The 9,347-nt window shown below is 42.8% G+C and overlaps 1 protein-coding gene across 1 annotated transcript in view; it reads right to left on the bottom strand.

Moving 5' to 3' along the window:
• LOC120949475 (adenylyl cyclase 78C) overlaps nucleotides 1-3,912 on the bottom strand; it is a 35,893-nt gene extending 31,981 nt beyond the window's left edge. The window contains exon 1 of the mRNA XM_040366794.2: nucleotides 3,723-3,912. The gene's annotated coding sequence lies outside the window, so the exon portion shown is untranslated. The remainder of the gene's footprint in view (nucleotides 1-3,722) is intronic.
• Nucleotides 3,913-9,347: the final 5,435 nt, after the last annotated feature.

Genomic DNA, 9,347 nt, shown 5'->3' on the forward strand with positions numbered 1-9,347 from the left:
AAGCAATCCATCATATGACACAATGTTGGTGCTGGAGGAACTATTTCTCTGTTCAATTGTTCCGTGTTTTGTCGATGATGGTGTGCAAAACTGTGGCCAGTTGAAACACGACACTGTTGCGTGGCTTCGAATTGTACGGTGTAATGCAATGGTTTCGTTCCGATAACCTCTTGAGTGTATGGTCCCCCCCCCCCCCCCCTGTGGATGGAAAAGCTTTCAAGAAACTTACATTTTCCATGCTGTGTCCAGCAGCATTAAGTGTGTTTTGGATAAGCTTATCCACACAGGAGACCATTACGTTGGATTTGATTTTGCTTTCTGTTGTATTGTTTCGTCAGCACTTATGATATAAGCTGAATTTCCATTTCGCTCCTTGTCGATGGAGGCGCATGGTGCGCCATAAAGGCTTGCCACGTGGTAGCTGTAGTTTCATCAAACAGAGCAGTGCGCTCATAACTGCACTAAATGTGAGATTTATTTATTCGCTTAAAATGAGTCAAGATTTGTTTTTGAAATATAGTAAAATAAACAAAGGATAATGTAATTACAGGAAACTCCTCACATGTAGTACTGCCGCTCGCTCATAGATGGCGCCTCGCAGCACAGCTTGAACGGAAGCTTTGGTCACTTAAATCGGCTGCATTCGTTTAATAAGCTGTAAACGCGAGTAGCATTCAATTCAATACCAGTTATTGATTGTTTTTGTATAATATTAACGAACAATTTTCTTATCGCTACAGCTTACTACATTTGCTTGCCGCGCCAAAAAATGCTCCACCCCACGCCACGTGCACAGTTACACGGTAGAATTGCAATTTGTCAGCATCAATCAAACCATTTCAACGCCAAGCGACGGACGACGGGATTGAAGCGCTCCATTATGCGGCCTCCGAATCGAAGATTACCGATAGCATAATATTGATGAAGCGTCACTCGCAAAGCAGCACGCAGCACCGGACCGACCGGGACAGAATGTGAGTTTATTATACACAATGAATCAATCCTCAGACGCTGAGGATTTCTTCCCCGAAGCGATCGGGGCGAAGCAAAACTGTCAATAGCATTGCCGGGTCGTATAGCGCGTTTGTTGTGTGAAGGTTGTAGACTCGTGCCACCATCAATCTTTGGCACGCGCCACAAACCAGCGATTCAACAGAGCCAGATTATGCAGCCCGTTGCCGTTTAACTGGCAAAGCTTGTGCTTATTTTTGGTGACAAAGATGAGCGCAATATTTTAGTAGCTAATGTTCTATTCCATCCAATCATCTCTCCTAATACACTCGACCCCGTGTTGATCACTCATGCATGCATCACAGGCTGCTTTTGTTTTAGCTTAAAGCAACTGTCCCACTTGGTTGGAAATATCTCTCTCTTAAATCGCTTACAGCTACAATGACTAAACAAAGTCTAAACTTTTGTCAAAAAGGAGCACACTCGCCACCGCGTCTAGCCACGACACACTCTGCATTCACCCCCTCCCACAGAGCCAGCCCGGGCCATCCGGTAGCACGGTGTGACTTGGCGAAAAGTTTGCGTGCCGGGTGATTTATGGAAGTAGCCAGGTTTGTGCCCGGGCGAAACCGGGAAAACTTGAACCCGGCAAAACGGAAAGTGGCACCGCCGAACGGGCCGCAGTGTGGAAACCAGGTGGAAACATAAATATTCAATTTTTGGCGCTGCCACGTTGCGCTTTTTCTCGGCGTGAATGTGTCTCTCCCCATGAGTCGAGGGATGCGTCTTCTTTTTTTGTTGGTGCGACCATGACAAGGAAAACTGTTTTCTTTGCGCCAATCCACTCTCATATTAATGTGTTTTTTTTGGTTTCTTGCATGGTGGCTGATTAGAATTACGAAGAATTGCAAAATAAAGCAGCACCAAACAAAACCGTTGGTGGTGGATATTTCTCTTTTTGTTGTGATAAAAATGTGTTTATGTTGTTGTTTACAGCAGACGTTGTGCCTTTTTTTTGGCTGTAAGTATACTGTCTGCAGGAGGGGAAAACACTTGAGACACGGCCTGTGTTTCCACTGTGTAACCCGTTCTACTGCAGTGAATGATTTGTGGGACGGTCCATCTTCACATTAAGCATTACTGGTCCAACTGAGTGTCGTTGGGAATTGGCCAATTCATTCCCATAATTCCTATGATCGATACACAATCTTTACATTAAACTGCCCTTTACAGCATAGGCTTTCCCAAGCACACTTACCCCACAACACACTGCCTCCGTTGGGGGTTAGCGGTTTTTAAACAGGTTTATTTATATCGGGAAAGCCAATGACAAAAAACAAAATACCGGAAACAGCTCTGGCTGGTCATTTTACACGATCACGACCACGTAGCGAACATTATTAACTGTGACCCACCGAGGGAGGGGAGGTGGGAGAGGAAGGTGTAAAGTAAACTCAACACATCAAAGCGATGGCTGACCGTAGCAAACTTTCACGGTCCCGTGTCCGGCAAAAAAGGTTAAAATTTATGCAAAACCACTCTACTTCATTTCCTGTCCATATTGGTATGTGTGCGAGCGAGCGTGTTTGTGTGTGTGTGTGTGTGTGTGTATATCGATCAAAAAAACAAAAAGCGTCAGCTGTGATCCAAAAGTGCACTGCATATGTGAGTATGTATTATAATCACATTGTTTAATTTACGCAAAAAGGCACATTGTGTGAGGATGTTGACGTCCAGTTTTGCTTGACTTTGTAACAATGTTTTTCGTCGTTTAAGCAGCGGCGTTGGTTTTGTTTTTGTTTTTCCAACATTACAGCACCATTATTTAATGTCTCCAAAGAGTATGTTTGAACATTTTAAATTAAAAACAAGACAAGCATATTGGGAAGATCATATGTAAAAGCTAAAAACTTTACATCGAAGGGAAAAGGGACCCTTCCACTCCCCACTCCCCCCCCCCCCCCCCCCAGACTGACCTCAAACTGCCAGCCAACATTTGCGCTCAAAAACTGATCAAAGCCAAATCAACAACAGGCTACACTCGAACACCACCGACATGTGGATTGATCTCACGTACCCCCTTGCACCGTGTATTGTGTCTCGCATGGGTTGACCTGACCATGGACAGGAGAGTGTTTGCAGGTGGCGCGTTGCTTTCTCGCCTAGAAAAGTCATGCTTTTGAACGAGTTTATTTATAGAGTAGTAGAAATGTACGTACAGGTGAAGCTGTTGTTGCACTTGCACTCTTTCGTATGATGCATTACTTGATGCACTTTGCATTCCGCTGGCTTTCTTACCCTTTTGTGCAGGGAAAATAATTCTTTTAAAAAATAATATCTTTTTTAAAATATTTGTTTCCTGATTGATTGTAAGCGTTATACAGGAAGCCTGCACGCTATTCATTTTTGCATTATTCACGACAGGGAGCTTAAAACAACAACCACACACATCTTTAACAACCACACACACACACACACACACACACACACGCGCTTTTCTATTATTTTCACCCGAAAGTGTAAAGGTGGTATTGTAACGTGGAAAACAATTACCAATTGTAAGCGAAGTGCAAACGACAAGTACAATGGCAGCCTGCCTATAGAAATAGGTGAACCTTGAGAATAGCACGGGCTTTTCACGGTTCCATTACCTTGCCCGAGGAATCACCTTCAATTTGCGTCGTTATTGTTAATAAGGATCTTTTTTTTTTAATGGAAAGTAATAGAAACTTTAAACCCGCAAGCAGATGCTATAACAGCATGATAGATACCGTAAAACACGACCAAAACACTTCCTTCACGTACATGCTGCGTGATATATTCGACAGCCGTATCACTCACATCACACTATACACGGAGCAAAGCGCCAATGTCCTTTCGAACGGCACACGGTAAATCCTTTCAAAAGCGATCCAAGCAGTCCGACCGGTACGCGTGTGTACGACCAACTGAGCGGACGACGAAAGTGTGCAACATGCAGTGAGCGGAGTGTCGTTCGGTCGAACGAAGGTTGAGAGACACTTTCGCTCCCGTCGAGTGCGAGTTAAGGTAGGGGAAAAACTACCAACACAGCAATCGCTGGTGCCGCCGCTACTGTAGAATGGAGAAGTGGAGTAGCACCAGCTACGAAAGCAATGCTACAATCTCCTACGCTCGTGTTGCGTTGCATACATTATCCTTTCGGATTTGGGAGAAAAAAAGTGAGCCAAAAGGAGCGTAACTTTGGGAGCACTTGGGGCGAAATCTATTAATTGAAACAGCTGATGTGGAGTTTTGAATCGTAAGTGTATTTATATTATTTTATATACAATGTTATATGTATTAGGATATGTATTTTCTGGTTTATTTCTCTATCAGCCTAATAAGATTGGTACACTTAAGTTAAAAATAATGTTAAGTCGCCCCATTAACTGATGAAGTAGCACCCTCAGCATCGCGCACATTTTACGCATTTGCTGGATAGAAATTCAATTTGTGCGCCTCATTATTTATGCTGTAAATTTGTTGCTGCAACTTCACTACCTCATTAAAATAATAATAAAAAAACAACACTTAAATAAAGCTTAAACTCCCAATACAGTACGGTGCCATAAACAGGGGGCGAACAGCCATTTAGCTTCGCTTTTCTGCCACTTCCACCTAAACGGCTAGAACAAACATTTCGTGGGTTGGGGTGGGTTGAGGGGGGGGGGGGGGGGAGGGGGGAGGTGATGGGGATTAGCCAGAGGGATGGCTGCCCTTGAAGTCTTGAGACAAACGGCACAACTTGCCTTGTGCTTCGTTCAGGGTCCATTGCGGCACACAAAAGACACCCAAGACGCGCGCCACACGCCGTCCGCTCGCGCTGGCATGGAAATTGGAACGGTCTTGCAGCGTTGCATATTAAATCTCGGGTGTGTTTGTAGTGTGGCGCGCCGCCACATTGGAACTGGAAAGTAAAGTAATTTCCCACTTCACTTCGCCGGCGATGCGCTTTAATGGGTCTCTCTAATGATGGTGAAGGAAAGTTCGTTTGATGGTTGCATAAAGTTGCTGGCAAATGGTGGATCTAATGGTGGATCCATACGACGGGAGCGACTCGCGGGTGCGACTACCGCGGCCGGGTGCCTCATAAGGGGAGAGCATGAATGAATGATCCATTTTGAAGTGGTGGGGAGTATGGGAGGGAGGGTGTTGGTTAATGTATCACCATGTTTACAGTAGCATAGAACGATAAAATAAATAAAATACAAATTCTCCCCAACATAATTATCAAGGGAATAGTAAAATTTAAGCCATTTTGCTAGATTTTGATTACTCTTTAGTGAATGATATGTGAATGATATGCATATGGGATATAGCCCTAGATATGTAATGTGTATAATTGTTGCCAGTATGTTCACCAACTAAATTATTGATAATTTTATTTTATGTTTCATTTCATTGCTTTGTACGAAATCATCATTACAAAACATTGCATACCTTCAGGCGACGGGACGACACGGGACAACAATACAGTCGTTGCCGCTAAATTTTGACACTAACTCGCCAATTTTTGTCTCTAAGGCACCAATTTTTGAAAACTTGTCACGATTCTTGCTTCGAATGCATACATTTTTGACAGTGCGCATCAATTTTTGTCTCTAAGGCATCCATTTTTGACTGTGAGTCAATTGGTTTATTTACAAAATTTAGCGTAATTTCTGAATAATTTCATTGATAGGATTTAAAATATAACAATTGGTATGCCTATTTTGTAATTTTTAATGAAGTGAAAAATGGCATGTATTTGTAAGAGGATACAACGGCTCTAGAATTGATTAAATATCATTATTTGTTCTAAAAAAACGAAGAAAATACGCGATTTTTGGAATTGTTTATGTGATTTAAATTTACAATTGTTAAAAATGTACTCTAATACATTGTAAAATTATCATCATTCTAAAGACAAGAGTCAAAAATTGATGACTTACAGACAAATATAGTTGCGTTAGAGTCAAAAATTGATGCCTTTAAGACAAAAATGGCAACGGCTGTAACATCTTTAAACGCAATTTAGCAACTATTTGGTGTGAAGCTCAATAAATATAAAAGTAAATCTAGTTTAACACCAAAAAGGGAAATTATGTTCCCTTATTACGTTTTCAATATTTCCTACCACAAAAAAGACCTCTTTGCTCTTAATCCAAAAGTAAAAGGTTCAGATACTACAACGGTATTCAAGTATAACAAACACTCCAAATTTCACTAGAACCGGTCTGATCCGATAAAACCCTGAGTCAAGCTTTTAGTTACGATTAATCGAACAACCGTACATTATTCTCCGAAACGTCCGAAGACCAATAAAACTACATTTCAAGCTAGCTAGCGGACATCGGTTACGATATTGCTGCAAAGGAAAGCAACTAAAACACGGAACACGGTACGTGTACCTAACCCGAAAAGCCAACATTACGCATTATTACAACTTGGTATCGTTTCCACGCTGTAATTGTTTGTAGACATAAATCCTTGCCTCCCGGGTGTGTTGTTTCTGCTCGTATGTCCAGTGATCCTCTCTCTCTGTATATCCTTCTATTCGAATTGACGAATCGAATGATTTATTTCTATCTCGCTGTGCTGCAGAAACTCCAGCAACCAACACTCATCCCAACAATTTCGGAACGATGGATTCGAATAGGAATAGGATCCCCCAGCTCTGTTTGCCTTGTGTGTCTGTTTGATTTCTCTAGAGAGAAAGAGAGAGAGAGAAAGAGAGGGAGTGTACTACTTCCTTATTTGTACACTCCATTGAAGCTGCCCGGTTCCAAGGAATCTCGCAAACACGTGTCACACGATTACCAGTTAAGTGGTATCTGTTTTCCACCAAAAATGGCAAATGTAATCTAACACCAGTGGTTCACCAGTGTTTCAGTATTTGCCTCTTGCTAGAATTATGGTTTGCTTCTCTCACCTTCACAAAACATAGCAACGGTAAACAACAACTCGCACCTTAAACCTTATTCAAAGAACTTTCGATGTTGAAGATGTCCTGAGACACTCTATTGAGTATTGCTCACAAAGAACTTCTTGAAACTCTCCTCCGGTGTGTTGCATTTTCTTACGTACAAAGCAGCAAAGCATTACACACGCCTTATGCTCACTGAGTGTGCCAAAAATAGACAGTAAAGCGCATTCATCTGTGGCTGTTGCTTTGCTTCTGGTGGCCCTTTCTGCTTCGATGCACGTTTGCACCTTTTCCGCAATGCTGTGAACCTCATTCAGTTTACGATGTAAATGGAACCATTTTTTCCATCCTGTTGGTTTCATTTCGTTCTGGAAAATGAGATTATTTTAGTTATAAGTTTTTTTGTATTGAATTTTGTTAAAAAGGTAAGCGTTAAGTAAATAAAAGACCTCGAGCATCATCAATCGTTCGTACGACAACATCAACACATCGACGGGTTGGATCTTTTTCTTTCTATTCTTCTTCTTCTTCTTCTTCTTCTTCTTCTTCTTCTTCTTCTTCTTCTTCTTCTTCTTCTTCTTCTTCTTCTTCTTCTTCTTCTTCTTCTTCTTCTTCTTCTTCTTCTTCTTCTTCTTCTTCTTCTTCTTCTTCTTCTTCTTCTTCTTCTTCTTCTTCTTCTTCTTCTTCTTCTTCTTCTTCTTCTTCTTCTTCTTCTTCTTCTTCTTCTTCTTCTTCTTCTTCTTCTTCTTCTTCTTCTTCTTCTTCTTCTTCTTCTTCTTCTTCTTCTTCTTCTTCTTCTTCTTCTTCTTCTTCTTCTTCTTCTTGGCCTGCTCATGTACGAGCACGTCTAGTAGACATAGCCAGGATGCTAATCCGTTTCCAAGAAACTCGGTCCTGGGCTGCAGTCCTCCAACCACGACTGCATCCGATCTCCGACAGGTTCGACTCCACCTAATCCGTTGTGCTCCTCTACGCCTCGTGCCGAACGGATCGCTGATAGCTATGGGTAAAGTTGGCAAAAATACGGAGTCGACTCCGATCCGACTGCGATCCATCGTCCGGAATCACCCGGAGTCGTTCGGAGTCATTCGGTGTCGAAGTCGTTCGGAATCGTCCGAAGTCGTTTGGAGTCATTTGGAGTCGTTCAGAGTTATCTGGAGTCGTTTGGAGTCGTTGGGAGTCGATCGGATTCGTTCGGAGTCGCCCGGAGTAGGCCTTTGAAACAAACATATGAAACATATAAAGTGCACGTGCAAAGTAGCAAAAAAAAACACACAATGAAAGGAAATATCTGATCACAAGCACATTAAACCACACGGCCTCTGTTGACTCCGACCAACTCTGATTCCTCAGAGACCGACCAACACCGACTCAGACCGACTTCGAACGACTTCGAAGGACTCCGGACGACTCCGGACGGCTCCGACTCCAGGCGGATCTAGTGCGTTCCATTTTGCCGGAGTAGGAATCGGACTAACAATAGTCGGAGTCGGATCGGAGTCATGGGTGCACTCCAGAGATCACATCACTAGTCGCTGACGAGCACCTTCCTGGTGGGGCATGAGTCCGGCATCCTCTTCACGTGCGCCAGCCATCGTATCCTTCCTTTGCTTTGATGCCCTTCAGGATATCTGCACCGCCAAACAGCTCAGCTAGCTCGTGGTTCATCCTCCTTCTCTACACGCCCTGCTCGCACACACCGCCGTTAGAACCCGCCGTTCGAAAATGGCGAGCACATTGGTGTCCTCCGTTAGCATAGTCCAAGACTCGTACCCCTAGAGGCGATATATGGCTCTTATAATAATGTATTATTATTTTATCCTGGACTGGAAACCATTAGCTTCTTCACTGTAAAGTCTGTATTCTACTGAGGATGAAATCATTTCGTATTCCTCGCACACTTCCAGCATATTCACATACCCTTACCAAAGACAATGATCGAATTAGGCACGAATGTAACGATTGATGCATGTAAGATAAATTATTCGTTTCCAATCGCAGGAAAAAACAAGCATTCTCGATTTGTCTGAGAATGATGGAATTGAGATTGGAATTTCGGTAGAATGCAATCTTTTTCTACTGGAACGGTAACATAAAATGCACACTGTGTAGGGGAAAAAAAGAAAGAACCTGGACTTGGTCGTCCTGAGTTGTAACGAAAGTGGAGCTACAATGTAGTTCGAAAATAGAACCGCATCCATCGTGTCTGGGTACCGACTCCGCACACCAGCAAACACTATTTCCACCGACAATGTGTTGGTTGTGATGGTGTTTTATTACATGTTTAATATCAATAGCGTTGCATAAACCAAAGCCGAACCGAAGTGGGCCCATTCGCGCCGCTCCATTCACCGTGTCGTCCTAAGGATTAGCATAAGAATTCAATTTTGTCACCATCAATATTCAATGCCAAAATGGCAAAGGCCGCCAAACCAAAATGGGCATTTGGCAAAGTGGCCGTTACTATCTT

Source organism: Anopheles coluzzii, chromosome 2, assembly GCF_943734685.1.
Source record: "Anopheles coluzzii chromosome 2, AcolN3, whole genome shotgun sequence".
Classification (NCBI taxonomy): Eukaryota; Metazoa; Arthropoda; class Insecta; order Diptera; family Culicidae; genus Anopheles; species Anopheles coluzzii.